Raw genomic sequence first — 20020 nt, 5'->3', positions numbered from 1 at the left:
AATGGAATTTCGATGTCAAACTCAAAAGGATTTCAAGTTCTCAAGCCTAATTTAGGGACGAGGACGAACTAAAAGTTCAGACAGAGGGAGGCATCAGAGCAGGAACGCATAAGATTTTTATTGGACTAATTAGGTTGCCAAAATCACCCCGCCACTGTACCTAGCTGCCCAGGCTTTGGGGGATAGAGGCGGCCGCCTCGCAGCCCCCTCCTCTACAGCCAGGCTATTTCAGGGGTACCGTTTGTTTCCCATGATTTTGTTCTTAAATTCTCTCCTGGCCGTTGGATCAGTACACGTATTGTAGCAACTTCCTTCCTCCCCCCTGGTGAACATATTCCCTATGTTTTTAGATGTCGTGGTGCCGAACAAATGTCCCTCGTGATCGCTCGGTCATGACGTCAGGAGTGTCAGAGCCTGAGCTAGCTACGTAAGGAGAAGGAAGGCAATGCAACAACCACATTCATTAATATGGATCGGTGGCTATATATAGCATACAGGGCAGCACATATCTTGCGTAACAATCAGAGCAAGATTAGGCTGAAGAGTTATCCTAGCTAGCTGTCGTTAGAGATATAAACAAACTAACAGACTAACTGAATATATTCAGCTAACACCCCGCCGCAGTCGATACGTCGGCGCTGGGCAAGACGCAGAGACTGGACCGGAATGACTGAAACGACGCAGCAGGTAGTCCTTTCGTCATGATATCGGCCAGCTGTTGAGTAGTTGGAACATGGACGACACGGAGTTCTCCGAGAGCCACCTTCTCACGCACGAAGTGGATGTCCAACTCAATGTGTTTCGTTCGTCGATGATGAACGGGGTTGGTGGACATGTACACAGCCGATATGTTGTCGCAGAAGACCACCGTAGCCTTCGGAAGAGAGGAGCCAAGTTCGTCGAGGAGTTGGCGCAACCAGACGCAGTCAGCGACGGCGTTGGCTACTGCCCGATATTCAGCCTCCGCACTCGACCGCGAGACCGTTGCCTGTCGTTTGGAGGACCAGCTGACGAGCGCGCCGCCAAGGTAGACGCAATACCCAGAGGTCGAGCGCCTGGTATCCGGGCAGCCTGCCCAGTCCGCGTCGGAGTGCGCGACGATGTCGAGGAGGAGGACGCAGGCAGGAGCATGCCAGAGGTCGTGGTACCACGCACATACCGGAGTATGCGTTTGATGATGGCGAGATGACCATCGCGCGGATCATGCATGTGCAGACAAACCTGTTGGACGGCATAGGCGAGATCCGGGCGCGTCATGGTCAAGTACTGCAAAGCGCCGGCGAGGCTGCGGTACTCAGAGGGGTCGGCGACAGGATCACCAGCATCGGCATCAACCTTGGGAAGGGTGTCGACTGGTGTGGAGGCGGTCTTGCACTTGACCATGCCGGCTCGTTGGAGGATTTCCTTGGCGTACTGCTCTTGGCTGAGGAAGAAGCCACGAGAAGTACGGCGCACGCGGATCCCGAGGAAGTAGTGAAGAGGCCCCATATCCTTCATGGCCGGTAATTAGCCGCGCGCGAACGCCAGAGTTGGATCACTCCGGTAATTAGCCGCGCGCGCGTGCCCACATGGACCGAATACGATGCCTCCTTGCTCCCTACCAAGTTCATATTACTAGATCCAAACAAAGAAAGAAGATGATCTGGTCGATCCATGCATGGGCATATTTTTTACCTGATGCTGCCTGGATCCATTCATCGGCGGGAGAAGACCTGGATCGCTCGGCCGGTCCCGTCGACAACGAGAAATGGAGATGCCTCTTGGCCGGCCGCTCACCACCCGCCGTCTCGCGAAGCATGCATCCCGGATGGCGAGTCCTCTCCTCTCCTCGACAAGTAAAAGTCAAAGTCTAAGTCGCACACGCTCCCCGCACGCGGTCTTCGGCGATAGCCTTCTACTTATAGAGGAGCTAGGCTGGTTTGAAAATATTTGGGGCAAAGCTAACAGCGGGAAAACCATGAGATTTCGCTGTGGGTCTCTCCTTCGGTCCTTTTCTGTTGCTTCACTCGCGCGGATGAACGGCAGGGAATGTGTATACCACGGATTGATGACATGGCCTTTCTCCCCAAACAACGAAAACCAAGATGGGTATCCTAATTAATAGGTGAAATCAATCAACCCAATTAATTACTCGCATGCGGCTCGTTTTCCGGAACCGATTGCATCGGAGCAAAGAGAGATCCACTATTTTGCATGCCGGACGGAGGGATCAGAGGGATTGCTTTTAAATTTCGACTTTTTATTCCAACGAAATAACAATTACTCTGTTTAGTTCCTAAAATTCAGATACTAATAGTTTCCCTATTCTCGTCAGGATCACCTTCGTGTTTCACAGAGACGAGATACAGAGAGAAGAATATACATTCATCCAGCGCTACCTACCTGCTCATCTCTAGCCTAGATCGATCCTATCTGATAAGACTAAACAAATAAAAAAAACCATGAGATTTTGCTGGGTCTCTCCTTCTGTCCTTTTTGGTTGCTTCATCACTCACGCGGATGGACGGCAGGGAATGGGTATACCACGGATTGATGACATGGCGCGCATTCCTTCTCCCCAGACGCAAAAAAATAGACCAAGGGTCGTAATATATTTAATATGTTCAATCAACCAGTCCAATTGACCCACCACAGATGGCTCGTTTTCCGGAAACTCGTGCCTGTGAGCAAGATCCACCATTTTGCATGCCGCACAGAGGGATCAAAGAGATTGCTTTTAAATTTCACGATTTTTCCTACCGTAATAACAATTACTCCGTTTATTTCCTAAAATTCAGATACTCTATTTAATTCCTAAAATTCAGATACTGGTTTCCCTATTCACATCGAGATTGGGATACTGTTTGTGTTTCCTACAGACGAGACAGACACAAAAAAGAATACGCGAGTACAACTAAATCAGTTGTTATGCATGCAGATTCGTCCATTGCTACCCGCAGGTAATATCTAGCCTAGATCGATCTTATCTGATAAGACTAAACAAACAAACAAAAAAAAGCAGAGCGTGCAACCTGGCCGTGAAATCCATGCAACACGTACGTAGCAATCATAGATTATTTTTCCTTGTCTCGCAGTTGATATATCAATCATACAATTGCCGGCCACACGAAATAAAGATACTGATACCGAATCGTTAAAATTGGATTTGTCAAATCTAAGCTACTAGTAATCCGAACCAATAAACATATGCAATACACTGATGCTCATGGACAGACAAGACAAAACATCCGGTTCAAATCACAAGTAGATCAAAATGTGACGGCTGGCGGAAATAAGGAAAATCCAATTCCTACATCATCAAATGGTCTAGCAATATACTTTCAGCTTCAGGTTGCAACCAAAAAGAAAATTGGACTGTAGCAAGCTTCATTCGGGAAGAAGACACAAACTAGCGACTAGATATACTTGCACATGACCTCAAGTGCTACTACTACACTTGCTTGCACATCACCTCAAAAGGCACCATGATGTCCCCAGGTTATCAAGCCCATGGTCTCATGTTATTCGAGTCTCCTCCCTCCAGGCCAGCTACCAGCTACAGCCCTCCCCTTGACAGCGTTGTTGCATCAGTGCACAAGCTTCCACCTCTCCCCCTCCTACACGAGATTGCCACGACAACCTGCTAGTACCTTCATGTACCACTCCAGTGCCGTGTCCGACTAGCACAAGTCAAACAAGGCTCAGCGCCTCGCCCATTCTCCACCTACCTGCACGATATGTGATCAGGTGAACATCATCACCATAATTCAAACTGGGGTCACCAGCTGTCAAGGAGGAGCATAAGTACATATCACATACCACAGAGCACATCGGAGCAAAAGAAATGAAGGGTGAACCAACAGCTCACCAGACTCCGGAGATCTTGTAGCCAAGGCTGGGACGCACGGCTGCCACGCCGAGGAGGTCGAAGCCATGGCCACCCAAGCCTACATCCACATGAGGAGCGCGGGAGGCCTCGGCAAACCCAGGAGCAGCAGAACCACCATCAATGCACCGCATAGCCGGTCCACTAGACAGCCTAACAAGGACACAAGTTTCAGCAAAAAAAAAATAGTAAACACAATGTACACAACAAGCTTTTCTTGAGTGAAACAGCTTTCCATCAGAAAAATGCACTACCAGCTCACATTTTGAAACAACAAAGACAATGACAGAACCTCTTCACCGTCATGAGCAGCAACATCTCTCTCTGCAGTGTCTCACATGCTGCATACCGGGATTCTTTTTATCTTGTAGCCCAAACAGTGTCCCTTGTCTTCCGAGGAGTCACCAGCAGCATGTTCGTCTTGCATCTCAAAACTTGCTTTGATGACAACACATGGAGACAAGGGCAGCAAGACAATGGACGCTCTGCCTTTCACTTATCAAATTCTTCAAACTTCACGGGAATCACATCAAGAATTGCCCGGGTATGACAAGATCAAGCGGATGACTGACTCAACCCTGCGCTTGATGGGTCTTTAATGCCAGTCAGAAATGAGAAGTATATCTTACCCGATCTGACTTGCAGATGCTCGTTCTATGCTTGTAGGAGCAGGAATGCCCAGACAACTGGGCTAGGCGTAGATTAGCTTCAGCATGTTGTTTGTGGTGAATCTCTATAACAAAAACATGGCACCGGTCAGTCCAGAAGGTTACTTCGCAACTGAATCATACGCATTAGGCTTAAAATTTAATTCATTTTCTCAATTCCACTATCCAACTTGAATAATACAAACTATTATAGTGCATACAAACATCATAGTGTAAAACAAAAAGATAAGCTTTCATATGTCCAAATATAGAACCTAACTAACCAAATATAACTACTATTTATGTATATAGCACATATCCAATCCATTGAATCTTGTGGATAGACAAGACAAAACATCCAGTTCAAACCACACGTACCTCGAATTGTGACGCAGAAATAAGGCAAACCAAATTCCAACAACAAGTGCTCTAGCAATATTCTTTCAGCTTTAGGTTGCAATAAAAACAAAAGTCGAACAGTAACATGCTTCATAAGATCCCGTGACTGATGGACGTATATGCTAACACTACTACAACAACTAGATACATCAACGCTACCATCCGGTGCTTAGCTAGAAAAAACAACACACAAACTACCAGCTTGATATACTTGCACATCACCTCAAGTGCTACTAGTACACTTGCTAACCAATATATCTAAACTGCCCAGATCACAAAAAGCGCCATGTCGTCCCCAGGTTATTAAGCACATCGACTCATGTAAGAAAACCACGTCGGATCTAGATCTCTTCCCTCCTGGCCAGCTACCAGCTCTAGGTTTCCCCTTGCCACTGTTGTTGCATTAGGGAATTATGCTCCACCTCTCTCCCTCCTACATGATCGACACGGCGACCTGCTGGAAGCTCCGTGTACCACTCCAACGCCGTGTCCGGCAACCACGAGTCAAACAAGGCTTATCGCCTCGTCCGTCCTTCACATACCTGCACAACATGTGACCAGGTACACATCATCACCACAATTCAAACAGGGGTCAGCAGCCATCAAGCCGGAGCATAAGTACAACCAATCACATAGCACATGGGAGCCACATAACTGAAGGCTGAACCAGTAGCTCACCGGACTCCTTGCAGCCGAGGCTGAGAGTCACAGCCACCATGCTTAGGAGGTAGTCGAAGCAAGGGGCCACCAAGCCGACAGCTACATGAGGAGCATGGGAGGCCTCAGCAAATCCAGGAACAGCAGCACCACCATCAACGCACCGCATAGCCAGCCAGCAAGAGGGCCTACAAACATACATGTTTCAGCACAAAAAAGTAAGAACAATATCTACAGCAAGCTTTTCTTGAGTGCAAAATAAATACACTACCAGTTCACATTTTGAAGCAGCAAAGCCAAGGACGGGACCTCTTCATTGCAATCAGCATCAACATCTCTCTCCGTAAACCCAGAGTGCAAGGGTCTTCATCTCAGGCCGCACGCAGTGCTCCCACTGGGGCACCTGCATGTAGCGGTTCATCATTGTTTTTCTCTAACACACGCCTAAGCGAGTGTCTTTGTATATTAGAAGGAGCCGCAAAGAGGCGGAAAAACTGTACAAACTGTAGCAGCGCTACAAGAGAAAGACAGAGAAACAAAACAAAAGATCTAAAAAACAAGGACAAAAAGAAGAAAAGAAGAAGAAAACTATACATGGGTTAACATTTGTTAACCCAACGGCCAGGGACTTAGGGAGAGTCCGGAGGTAGCGGTTCATCATTGTTAATTCAACAAAAATAGATGCTGGATGTTAGCAACCAGAATGCATATAAAAGATGGACTAACCTAGGTAATGATTGTCTCACATGCTGCATACTAGGATTCTCTTTTATTGTAGCCCAAACAGTGTCCCTTGTCTTCCAAGGAGTCACCTGCATGCACTGTCAACATACCAAGAAGCCAATCAAATTTTCTTTTTATGTGAACATGCATAGACTAGATTGTTCTTTACATCATACCAAATATACTAATGACAACAACAAAAGGATTTCTTTCTTTACAATATGAGTGACAATCCAAAGTCAAATACTACTATGAGTCGATAAGTTTACATGTGGTCAGATCAACTGAATTTTCTTACGTAAGGAAACTGAATCTCAAGAAGGCATGGCTCAATACAATTTTTCCTGAATAAGCAATATAGATAGAACACGTGGTCTGAAGAAACAAGTACCGCAAACCCGCAATGGGACCTAATTTAAGCACATGAGACTACATGGAAGTGCAAATTTGACAACAAACTACAGGCAACATCTTTGAGCTTAATCAAAATTAAGCCAGAATTTAACCCAAAGAAACCAACAACATCAGCAACCTGATCTGCCAACAGATGGTATAGGCATACTCGATTTAATTTGTGCAGCTACCAACTACATTTTTTCCACAATATGACATGAGAAAATAAAACCACGAATTATGAAAGGCCAAATGTAAGGGTTAGTGCATGCAAGTTACTTCACCTGCCTGCCAGCTACCGTAGTAGATAAGGTCGGTGGTGACAGCAGACCAGGCCATTTAGGTACTCCATTTAAGACAGATAGATCATAACTACATTGTCACCAAGATCCGTTCAGGGTCTCCTTGATATATTTTTGCACGAGTCTAATCGTCCGCCATTTGAGCCAAGACACCTAGCAAAACCGTGAAGGAAGGCATAAGTTAGCTTACCAAGCACCAAACATCGACGAAACACCTGAAGAAAAGTTAATCCACAAACTACTACCTACATTAACTTGCAGAAGCGGACCACCTCCTCCTGCATTAGGTGTTCTAGATGTTGATTAAGTGTTAATAGTGGTCTTGCATTTTGAGTTTTTGACAATATGCTTTGGGAACTAATTGACCTCCAGTATTTAATAAGTACCGGCGGAAACATGTGCAAAAGACTACTACTGTAAATAATTGAGGTCTAGAGATTGTCTTCTTGCAAATGACAGAATACAAGAGATTTGGGTTGAAAAAAAGTGACCGGTATGGCGGCCCCAAGAAACAACCTCGTCAGGGTTGACTGTAGCATTGGGATCCTTGCCACAAGTTAATCCTGCTGGCCACATCCCTCACTAGTGAAAGGTGTGGCACCAAATTTCAGTCAACACAATACATAGGTAAAGTATATGTACTACATGCCTCAAGGCTATCAGTTTAGTACAACCTATAGAGCTATCTGCACCACTCTTCAGTAGAATATAGTCTAGACCTTCATAAAATTCGGAAATTGTAACTACGAGGACAAGAAACCAAGCTGCGGTAAAAAAGGCTTCAACAAGGAAATAAGAAGAATCATATAGCCTGTTAATACGTACATCAAACTTGGCAGGTGGAGACGACATGGTTTTCATGCTATGTCCGTTGGCATCGGTTAAACAGAAAAGAAATACCACCAAAGTGGTAGCAGAACTAAACAAAAAGAAAAGCACTCCAGTGAGTAAACCATGAACATCAAAAGCAATAGACCGTGGAAAGCTAGAAAAAACACGGCATACTATTTGCTCCAAGGAAACCAAACAATCTGCTTGAACAAACAAATTTCATGTTCTTCATCACAAGGAAAGGGACATATTCCAATATATCGAAATTTCGATTGTTCTGATCATTCATCCATTACCCAGCAAGAAGAAATACTTGCATGCATGCCAATATGTATCTACTACTTAAAGAAGTAACAGTAAGACGACAACAACAGAAGTATCTCCAACTTAATCAATAGTGCAAACAAATTTGATAGCACAACTCTTCTTATATGATTGATAGCACAGTAAGAAAAATGACTTTGGAAACATGATAGTCATTTTCAATCGAACCAAAAATCTTCTTTAAACACCACCAACCAAGAGTATGCATATTGTCATTCTAAGCAATGAACAACACCCATACTCATGAAATGGTCAAAAATTCACAACAAAGGATGTATGCATGAACTATCTAGCTCTTACATGATCTGCAAAAATATGCATAGTGCTTCGCCAGACCGAGAACACCATGCAGAACAGTACTTGATAGCATGACAACAATTGATTCAGCACAACTAAAAAAAATTAACTTTTGGGTGCCCATGTCAACGGGATCCTAGACAGAGGTGTCGAGGTCATCTTGTCAAAAAAGGTCATGCTATCATTTAGTCCTCCTCGTTATACACAAACAAGAACAAAACATGGCCAGCAAAAGCAAACACTAGAATATAAGTAGGCACTGTTTTATGGGAAACATCCAACTTTTGAGATAAGAAGCAGCTCACTTGCATCGATAAGGACATAACTGGGTTCATCATTACAACGTAACCTTGTGTTCGAACAACCACTTCGATCTAGTAGTTCAGATCAGCTACAACATGTGTACAACAGCAGCTCAACACTAGGAATCTGGTTTAAGAAGAACACAAGCTACATGTTTAGACCATAGTGAAATTTGTTTCCTAAAACTTCATTATTTGTTAAAAATATAATAGCTACATGGCAGTATTTAGGCTACATGCACAGGGCTATGCAAGCATTCAGTACAAAATAATAACAGTGGGCTTTGAGACAGAAGCCTGAGAAAAAGTGACTTTATCATAACATGTACCTGCAACTACAAGCATCTAAATCTGGACCAAAACAGGGGCGATTAATTCAATCTTGGGCATTTGTGTGTGCATACATACACATCATCGTCTTGGTTTGTGAGGACGAGGCAGAACTTACCGCACTTGGCGCGAGGCTGCAGTTGTCCTCACCAACATGGCAGAGATCCTGGATGGTGTTTGGCATCAGGTTGGAGCTGCATCTCCAGGCGGCAGGCTTTGCCTTCAAGGCAGATGAACCAGAGGCTCAAGCATGCATTCCAAATGTGTAGATTCAACATCCATACTGTTCAGACTACTAGATCCTCAATTTTCAGAGGAGAATGCCTTGCAGCATAGAACCTGAACACACATAATTGACAAGTTTACATGCGATGACTACTAGAAGAACATTGTTTGAATGCTTGCATGGTCATGTCATCACTTACACTTTCGAGCATCTGTCAGCAAAATCACGAGAAAGGACTGCCTTCCGGCATATTGCAGCTCACCAATTCTTGTTTCTTACAGGTGGTCACTGCCTAACAAGTAAGACATATATCACAACTAATAAAAAATCATCATACGCACATCATATCTCGATAACGAGATATCAAATACAAGAAATGTAAATAGAAATGAGTGGGTGAGATGAAACGAAGTGGATAACAATGGCAGCGACAAGTCCTAAGCCTTTTTTTGTTTTATGCAAGTGGATAAACACACTTGGGCTCTTCTTGCATTAATTCATTCATATCCCAGCAAGGCAGCAAGCAAAAACACGTGAACAAAACATGCAGAGCAATATGTATCTACACTTGAACCAAAACAGGGATAATCTCATATTTACAGAACATAGTCCTACTTTGTTTCCTTAGAATATATAATTCCAAGCATTGTAGCAAATAAATTATATTCGACCAAGTGGTTTCAACCAAATATTCACCTGCTCTCTACAAGAGGATAGAAGTCAAATTGATCTTCACATGCTTGTGGGATGTAGAATAGAAACATAATACACAAATCTACTCCCAGCAATGCATGCCTGGCTCTATCCAGCCTACTAAAAGAATTTGTCAACATAAATACAATTAACACCACATGTCCTAATTATATATAAACCTACATGGCCCGACTAATAGAAGCAACCCAAGGATCTCACCGGAGGAGGGTGTTGCCGAAACCATTAAGAAGACAAAATAAGAAGAAATATTACTTCTTAGATGGACAGACAAAGGAGAAACATCTATACAACCAAATAATAAGTAAAAGGTCCAAAAGTAGTAACTCATATTAGCATATATAAGAAAAATATTTCTTAGATGGACAGACACAAGATCAAAAATTCAGTATCTATCAAAAATTCAGTATCTCTATATTTTGGAGGATTTAACTAGATGTAACTACCATTTTGGCCATACCGCGCCAACAAAACATTGAGTGGAAGCAAATATCATCAAGCAACCAGATTTAACAAAAATATCAAGAGGAAACATTCTGCAAGCAAACACATGGACAAACCGCATAAACAACCATGCCATTTCAGTATGTACTTGTAGGATAAAGTTTTTTTCCATTCTCATGAGCTACTATTGTCCTAATACGAAGAACTTGACCATACTTCTAGCTCACGTACTTGCACTGGTGTGGTTCATGTCTAGCTCGAATGTGTCCTGATGTTCATGTGTAGGACACTCATTCTCAATCAAAATTATTTACGAAATAAGCGTAGATGCTATGCTAAGCCAATTAACCAATGGAAATTTAACTACCAAGAAAGTTGGATATTTCAGCATGAACTATCTTCTTTATTGAGCAATCAGATCATAAATCAATCAACAGGAAATATAAGTGCATAAAGCACACGATTCAAGTGACATCTAAAGAAACAATCCAACTCCAAGTGCATAAGTCAAACAAAAGCGGAACGAAATCTAGCATGTAACATTTTACATATATGCAAGCATTGGAATACACACGCAAATGTATTCAAGAAATTTTAAAGTTAAGAAATTGCAAGCCCAACAATTTTAAAGTTAAGAAATTAAATGTTATGCGTATGCGTAACATTTAAACATGTTTGCCATTCAAAACTACTTCGAAACAAATGGTATGCGTAACATTTAAATATTTCAAACACACCGATAAGCAATGTATTATAACTCTTGATAAATGGCAAAAGAACACTCTAAATTCACCGGAAAGGCAATATACAACATCGGTATACAAGAAATTAGCATTTGTGCCCGCACATCTTTTCAACGAGCACACTAAGCGGTGAGTTAAAAGGCACAACATTTAGTTTGAGAGACTACCCAAAAGCGAGTGAGCAAATGTCCTACATGCTCGTGACCACACAGGCTACACAAACCAACAATCTGAAGCCAAATGGCGGGTGCACTCTAACGAAATAAATGCAAACATAACATGCATACATATTTTTTAGATTCACTCATGCATACACATTGGAAGTAGAGGAGATTTTGATCCCTTTGATCACCTGAAGCACCCGTGTCAAATTTACGAACCAAATTGATAGGAAAAATAGGGCAAAGCCACGAGGCCGAAGATAGGGACATGGTGTACACTGGGTTTCGACCCCGAGCACGTCGAGGAACAATCTAAGAAATAACTCACACTAGTTTACATGAATCTCATCCAACATAACTATAACCTGCTCTACCAAATCAGGGTCGAAGGAATATAAACCTTTCTTCCATTGTCTCGCTCCGACAATATGAAAGTTCAGGAAATAATAAATCAAATTGAACACGATAAAATCTAAATCTAAAAGGAGGACCAATCTAGTTCCCGGAATATTGAGTCAGCTTGTGATAATATAAACCCCATACAGCTGTCAAATTTATGAAGAGACTAAGCAAATGACGAGTCACACGAGCAAAGCTGCATATGTGTATTACTCATAATCCGGTACACATTATTTCAATATGATGCCATGATAGTTGAAAAGGAAATGACAAATGACACAAACATCATGATTAAAATATGTTCCTGCATTTTCAAATTCTATAGCTAGCCCAGGGGAACTAACAAGCAGTGTTACTACTCGCACAAAAAAGTAAAGAAATTTTTTTAAACAGGAAGGTAACTTTACCACAGGCTCCTGAGCTCATGTGGATCAACAAGAGAGTGACTCCTGGACCTATAAGTTTCATATGCCCTCATACAGATCCCATGCATTTTCCCATGTCATTGTCTGCATAAAGTGGGACACTTAGAATTAAGAACGCATATAAACAGTTGAGAACTTAAAGTTTCTCTACTATTTCATAAACACACAACTGGTTCAGAAGATGAAAATGATCTTTGAGGAAAATTTCGATACTACACATCAAAACATGTAACATTCTAGTTGGTCAAGTGAAGACAATTTCTTAAATGCAATGAGTCGGGCCTGGTGCAGCGGTAGAGCCTCACCGCCTGTGACCAAGAGGTCCCAGGTTCGAGTCGCGGTCTCCTCACATTGCACTTCGTGAGGGTAAGGCTTGCCACTAACACCTTCCCCGGACCCCGCACGGTGCGGGAGCTCTCAAGCCTTAGGTACGTCCTTTTTTAATGAGTAGAAAAGAAAATCCTTTTACTACACATCAATTAGGAATACATAGTGGTACAAACAATTGAGGAGCAAGATTATCTAGCCTAGAAAATTAACCAATGCTCCTGAATAAGGTTGAGGAACTCCGGGGTGTTTTTGTCCTTACATACAAATATTCAGCTATGCATGCCCACCGGTATCAGATTAGATATGCTATTGCAACCCAACACCGACACAAAGAAAACATGGATATTTACTTAACACCCAAATCACCACTTATTTACCAAATGAGGACCAAAATAGGATAAATCATTATGCACAATATTGCTTAATTAATCCTAGAAAAATAAAACCCTAGATAACGATATAAAGCACACCGTAGGGGTTTCCCTCACGGTAAAGTTGTCAAAAAAACTATGCAAACAAAAGCAATAGCAATATAAAGGAATTTTACTAGAATATAAAAAATTCTAGTTGCACAAGATTATGCGCATATGCCAACCATGGACGATAGATTGAAAAGCTAAAGTACAATAGCAATTAAAATTAACTTCGATCTTGCTACGAACTACATGGATGAAGTACTTCACTCTTTTCTTCTTCATCGGGAAAGCCACAACACACAAACTATGGACACCTCCAAGCTAAAAAAAACTATGCTCCAGGTTACACAAAGGAAACACTTCGAGAAAGAAATGAAGTTTAGTTTTCATGTTGGAATCAAACTAAACCATGTTGTACCAAGATGCAAAAAGCCAAATTTTGGCCTCGGAGTTTGGTGGACAAGGAGGGGACAAGTGAGGCCAAGCCATGTTACCCTCCCCCTACACCGGGCCAATCAGAGTACATAGAGACAAGAAAAGAATATAGCTGATTTTTATCCATTGGTTTAATTACGTGAAATATGAAAACGAGAAAATAAAATTAGCATTCAACCAACATGTACGCACAATTAGCACTAGGCCTACCTAGTAGACAAAAATGAAGTTGGTAGGCGCATGGAAAAATTAGCATTCAACCAACATCTAACGCATGAGTTGGCCAACAAATGAAAAAATTAGCATTGAGTGAACATCAACAAGTTACGCTAGACAGAACCTACAACTAATCATTCCAATCATTGCAAAAGATGAGTGTCGGATTTAGTAACAAAATTTCAAGTTTTAATTACAACCATTCAAAGTCGGATAAATCTAAATACACAATGGACTAGCCAAGACGACAAAAGCAAGAATTGAAATTTTCAGAAGGCATGTGTAAGATTCCTGTTTGTGATAAAGACAGTTTGTACTCTTGAGCATCATTTAAAATTCATTAACAAATGTCTGCGTTAAAATCCTAAAAATTCCTCAATAAGCCTCCAAACAGAAACAATATATTCTAAACAAGCGAGGTGAATGATAAAAATATTAATTTTACTTATTCCAATTATTTACTTAATTGGCCCTTTTTTGCCAAGATTATACCGAAAGGAGTAAATACCCCACCGAGTTTGGTCAAATCAAAGAGTAAATGTAGTAGAACTAGCTAGTTTTAGTTCACATATAAAGGAACAAGAGATAAATATCTAGCAACCCCGGAGTGATATACTGATATCTACTAGCTACAGTAGCAATCTGTAAATATCCAGGGAACCGCATTAGACTTCACAAGACATGACCAACTAGTGTTACTATTCCCCATCGTAGCACATAGCAAACTACATAACACCTTATCCATGGAGTCACCGCCACCCCTGAAACCAAGAACATCCGCGATGGCTGTGACCTAGAGTTGGAGGGGATTTACTTGAGAGAGTTGAGAATTTTCCAGCGTGCCTAGATCCGGAGAGGAGAAGACCGGGCAGTTGCCGGGGCCGCCGCCAGAATCAATCAGCAAGGGCACATAGGGAGGCTACGAGGCCAACCCATCCAGAACCTGATCTAGGTTTCTTTTCCGGAAGATTTCCGTTGCTCATTTGCTGCTGTACCACTTCACTTTTGGTTCAGGAACTAATAGATTCATTACTGCTTGTGTGTGCAAGCCTAGAAGCACATGTACTGCTGTTTGTAAGCACACATCTGCGGAAGTTTAAGTGGTTTGGTTAGGTAGCAGGGTTCAGTTTTGGGTATATTTAGGCAACCAAATCATCTTAGCCTGCAAATAGGTATTAGCTTCGGTTTTGGTTCTCCAGAAATTAGCTGCATACCTTTTCCCTGAGAGCACTTGCCGATGTTAATACCATCTGGTAGTACCAAATCTTTAAGTGAAGTTTAAAACAAGTACAGTCAACATTTTAACACTTTGAGTGTTAAACTTCGAAAAAATAGCATGATAGAGGATGGCTCCGCTCCGGCTCCCACCTACCACCGTCCCCGACCTAGGCTAGCGCCGCCGCCCCTCCAGCAGCCCTCCTCCCCGCCTCCGATGGCCTCGTCGACACCCACCCACGTCTCCGCCACGCCGGAAGGCATCTCGCCGGCCATGGGAACCGCGGAGAAGCGCTTGCTCGGCGACCTGGATAGCCCACTCTCCTCCACCTCTTCAACCGGCAGCGCCTTCGCCAACGCCGTGCGGCGGGCCTTCACGCCACCCCCTAGCTCGGCGGAGGGGCAAGTGACGGAAGCTCCTCGTCGTCGCTTCGTCGCTTCCCCGGTCCGCTTCCTCGCAAGGTCGTCACCGTCACCGCCACCACCCCGCCGCCTCCCCGCTGCCTCCCTCGTGCGCTACCCGAGCCCTCCGGTGGGTAACGCCGCGGAGTCCTCGAGGCGGGCGGGCCGCGCGTCGAGCCCGGACAAGTCCGCTTACATGGCCTTCTTCGAGGGGACAACTACCTCACCGCACCACAATGCAATCCGGAACTGCTGGGCACCCCTCAAATGCAAGGTTTTTGCCCGGCTTGCCACTTTGGATCGCTCGTTGGACCGATCAATGGAGGTTGCGCCACGGACCGACCGACAACGACACTGCGCGCTCCGTGATCAAGAGCCCGAATCTATCACACACCTCGTGCTGCAATGCTCTTTCTCACAACAAATCTGGTTTGACGTCTGCAGTAAGCTCAACCTCTTGCCATGTATGCCGGTTGGCAATGCAGAGTTCAGCACTTGGTTCGCCGCAGCTGCTGCCAACACTCAGCCAGCCCTGCAGAAGGGTGCTAAATCCATCATCATCCTTACTCTCTGGAGATTATGGAAGACGAGAAACGATGCTATCTTCAAGAATTTGGCCCCTAACAGACTCGCCTTAGTTCAATCGATCCTAGATGAAGCCTGTCTTTGGTCGTCAGCCGGCGCCAAGGCGCTTCGTCAGTTACCGTTACATGCTAGACCCCCTGATGTCAACCTTGATGAGGAACCCTAGGACTAGCTAAGTTAGCCCTATGTATAGTTCTTCTTTTGCTTTTGTTTTCTTTGTTTTTGTTTTTGTTTTTGTAGCTTTGCTACTCTTGTTTGCTCCCGTCTTCTCGACGGCTTCTTCTAATATATAATGACGCATGCTTTGGCATGTGTTCGAGAAAAAACAAATACAGTCTCTAAAAATGTAGCATATACTCTGAACCTTAGAACACTTGTCTGTAATGGTCATCTTGGCCAATTAAGTTTCGGTCTCACTTGTTATCACTAATTTCAGTACAAGCTTGAGCATGTATAGTCGTGTCCAGGCTGAACCATATCAGCCAAAAAACTCTACACTGAGAAGAATACCTAGTTGTTGTTTCTCTTTGCAAATCGTTTCCCATGTTTTTCATATTTTTAAGAAATATGCAACCTTATAAAATTCGTAACTAATTTATTTTGAATCAGAAAAACACATACAGATACCAAAATTTTAAGAAAAATGAGATCTACATTACATGACTGCTTAAACAGCTCTTAAAATAAAATATGGTAAAGCACATCTCTGCATCACAACTCCCGTTGACACTTGAAACTTGAAGAGTAGACACCTTATAAATGCACATAGCAAATATGCCAATAACTTTTTATATAGCTGCATGGAAAATGCATTTCGCAGGGTATCTTTTCACATAGATGACCGCCAACCAGAAAAGAGAAGAGTTGGATAGCTGACGATGAGGAATTGAGCAGAACATAAAACTGAAAAACTCAGACGACTAACCATCATAGAAATACTAAAAGGTCTACATCATCAACAAGGAAAATAGGAAAGACACCAAAATCAAAATATGAAAAGAATTTAGAACTGCACAATCGCAAAACAAATGCATTTGAGATTTAACAAGGCCAAACATCTGATAATCCGTCAAAACTGTCATGTCCAGTAACGGAAGAGAAAGGTGAGTAAAAGCAACCACAATTGTGCAGCTAATGTAAAAACTAAAAAAAGCACCATTGACTCGGCGGCGACCTTCTACTAACGAAGGTTTTATTAGTACTTAACCGACAGCTAAACATTAGATTAGGATAGGCAAAATACATTACAATATATCACGCAGCAAATCATAAAATACGCCAATGTGGATGGAGGCATACAAATATATTCTCCCTGGGAGAGTATGTGGCCGTGGCTGTACATGTGCAAGGTGCGCCAGGTTGAGGAAGATGACCTAAAACACAAAAGGGGCAGCATTATTGTCCTGCTAGTCAAATACACGGAACATAATAACAAAAAATGCACAACTAAAGGTGCAAAAATTGGAGGAATCACTTGAGGCACCTCCAAAACTCCAAATCCTCAAATTCTCCAAAATCTGGAGGAACACAAATGGTAAAAAAAAAAACAAGAGGAAACTTTGAAGTTTTGAAATCCAACAGAAACAAAAGGCAAGAATCGAGCAAGGGGATATATTCGGCAGCACCTCTGGACGTTATTGGAGCCATTGCACGGTAAAGGAAGGGCTTCTCAAAGTTGTAGTTGCTCTTGGGAGAGATTTCGTAGCACTGCAGGTTCTCCGTCTTGCAATGTGACTTGTTTGGCTTCAACCTGTGTCTTTTTCACATAAACCTTGTTACCACTGAGAACAATGGGGATGTTCTCACACAACCTGCATGAGAATAACTAGACATTAGAACTCTAAAGCATAATCCGAACATTTATTAAAGATTGCAACAGAAGCAGACCTACACAAGTCTCTGCGCCAAGTAGGAACATTCTTGTAAGTCAGCCTACCATGGATATTGCAAAATTAATTAAAAATAACAATCAATCAAGCATAATAAAAAATAGTTGCCCGCAATAAAAGTACTGTAAGCATTTAATCGAACTTTAGATAAAGCAAATGCATCAGGCTGATAGTTACACCCTAGGAGCAACAGATACTACATAACTAAGGAAACAATTACAAGTTAACTAATACATCTACGGATCTACCTATTGAGACAGTACAGAAACATTAGCTGAAACATCATTGTGTTTCCAGAATAAGTAACACCCTAGGAACAACAAATCAATAATTAAGCTAAGGAAACCATTACGACTTAACTAAGAGATCTACCTATTGAGACAATAGGATGCCATCACATGCAGAAGAAACATTTGCTGCAACTTCACTGTCTTTTCGGAATAACTAACACTTACTAGCGTACATCCTTAAGGCCACCAACTTCCTCCTTCCCAGCACAGAAGTGTCTCACCAGTAGAAGCGATTCTTTCCATGGCTCATGGTGAAATCCAATGGGTGAATTTCAACACCAATGGTTGCTGCACATATTAATTTATTGCATCCTTTAGCTGTTAGCCTGTTACCCATGCTAAAATATAGAGGAAAACGAGAAACTTAGTTCGCTGCACACACAAATTCGTTTTTAATCTCCATGCTAAAAAAATGAAGCATATAAACAATAGTAAATATGCTCTGATTTACTTGAAAAGTAGTCCACTGTATGTAAAATGTAATTAGGAGCATTCAACACACAAATATCCAAAGTGGCAATATATACTGCAAAAATATCTATCAAGTGATGTTGTTGAACTCGAATGTCAAAATACGTATGCAACATAGGCTCTTGTACAACGATATTATGATGGATATAAAAAATCTTTCCAATAGAGTATATTAGAAAGAAATTTGGGTGCTCCAATAAATCTGCACCCTTGATATATGTACATAATGCAGAAAAAAAATCATGTTTTCATAGACATGATTTTGAACAAGATGAGTAGTGTCTAGCAAATATGAATCAGACTCGTATTAATTTGTATAATGATTGAAGCTAAAAAAAATCCATTGAAGCGTGTCCACACAAAAGGAATTGGTGCCCCTGTACTTGGCAACCTAGGGTATTTATGTAGCTACATCTGATGTTTACATCTGAAATCCAATTGGTACCATCTAAACAGTTGTATTCAGCTTTGACTGAAACTGAATAAGAACTGGTAACTGAATAAGAACTGGTACTGCAATAGGATCAGTTGAGAAACTAATACGGCAGTACAACTCGCCGCCAGAGGGCAGAGCTGATAGCTCGCTGCGTCGGTGAACCAACGCGCGCAAGCCGTCAACTCCTGAACCGCGGGCGAGCAGCACGGGCGGCACAATGCCGCCGATCTCGGCAGCTGGCCTTAACTCTCGACTAGCAGTAAGCACATAAACAAGAACCAACCAATCTTATTTACTTAATCGTGATATGTAACCTTATCCTCACAACACGTACGTGTGCCGTGTCCAACTAAGGAGATGGATTGTTGCCTACTACTCGAGCAAACGCACATCCTAGTCACCAGCGTGTAGCTGGTACTTGAGAGTGCAAATCAGTATGTTTAAGCTGGCGGCACAAGATCAAGGGCGGAAAGAAAGTAGTCCGTACCTGACAAGCCGCCTCCGCGCTGGAGCGGAGGACCAAACTTCCAGAACCAACATGGGTCAGCACCGGCCAGACCTTCCTTCCTGGTCGAGGTAGGTCGGTAGATGTGCAGCAGACCGCATCTCGTCGTGTTGTCGCGCCACCGGAACGGTCCGGAACCAGCCGGTGACTGCCGCCCGACAGGTAGGCGGTGGAGGGTGCCAGGTGCGCACCGGGGTGGACGTACAGCAGCAGCCCGCCGTCGTCATTGGAGGCGCGCGCGCAGCAGGTCGGCCTCCTTGCCGCCGGACCTGACCGCCGGCGAGGGCGTTCTTGTTCGTCGTCCATGGCGCGCGGCGCTAGGGTTTGGGCGCGGGAGTGGGATTGAGGGCGGTGGATGTGGGGGATTTGAGCCAGGGAGAGAAGACGGCGGGGCGCTCCGGTGAACTTGGTCGGCGCGCGGCGGAGAGGGAGAGCTCTGGAATGCGGGATGCGAGATGGATGTGGAGTAAACCCAATGACAGCGCTCCTAATCAATCTAGGCGGCGGGACGCGCGCGCACTTGATTGGGCTCCTAATTAATCTCTACCTACCATTTTTTTGAAACCATAATCTCTACCTGCCTAAATCCCACAAATCTCGAGAATACCTCTACGCCCAACCAACGCATTGGCCATATTAATCCATGGTCAA

At 43.2% G+C, this 20020-nt stretch overlaps 1 long non-coding RNA gene across 1 annotated transcript; it reads right to left on the bottom strand.

The window, feature by feature from the left end:
• Positions 1-5669: 5669 nt before the first annotated feature.
• On the bottom strand, positions 5670-19479 carry LOC124704269. The gene is made up of 13 exons (XR_007003520.1): positions 19352-19479; positions 18123-18283; positions 17666-17710; positions 17404-17589; positions 17253-17295; positions 17078-17151; positions 12162-12263; positions 9496-9588; positions 9189-9409; positions 6969-7139; positions 6295-6389; positions 5840-5971; positions 5670-5756 (listed from the first exon to the last, which is right to left on the bottom strand). It is a non-coding gene; the product is annotated as an uncharacterized LOC124704269 (long non-coding RNA).
• Positions 19480-20020: the final 541 nt, after the last annotated feature.

The sequence above is a fragment of the Lolium rigidum genome, chromosome 3, assembly GCF_022539505.1.
Source record: "Lolium rigidum isolate FL_2022 chromosome 3, APGP_CSIRO_Lrig_0.1, whole genome shotgun sequence".
Classification (NCBI taxonomy): domain Eukaryota; kingdom Viridiplantae; phylum Streptophyta; class Magnoliopsida; order Poales; family Poaceae; genus Lolium; species Lolium rigidum.
Note: the sequence above shows the minus strand (reverse complement) of the source record. Positions and strands in the feature narration are given on the sequence as shown.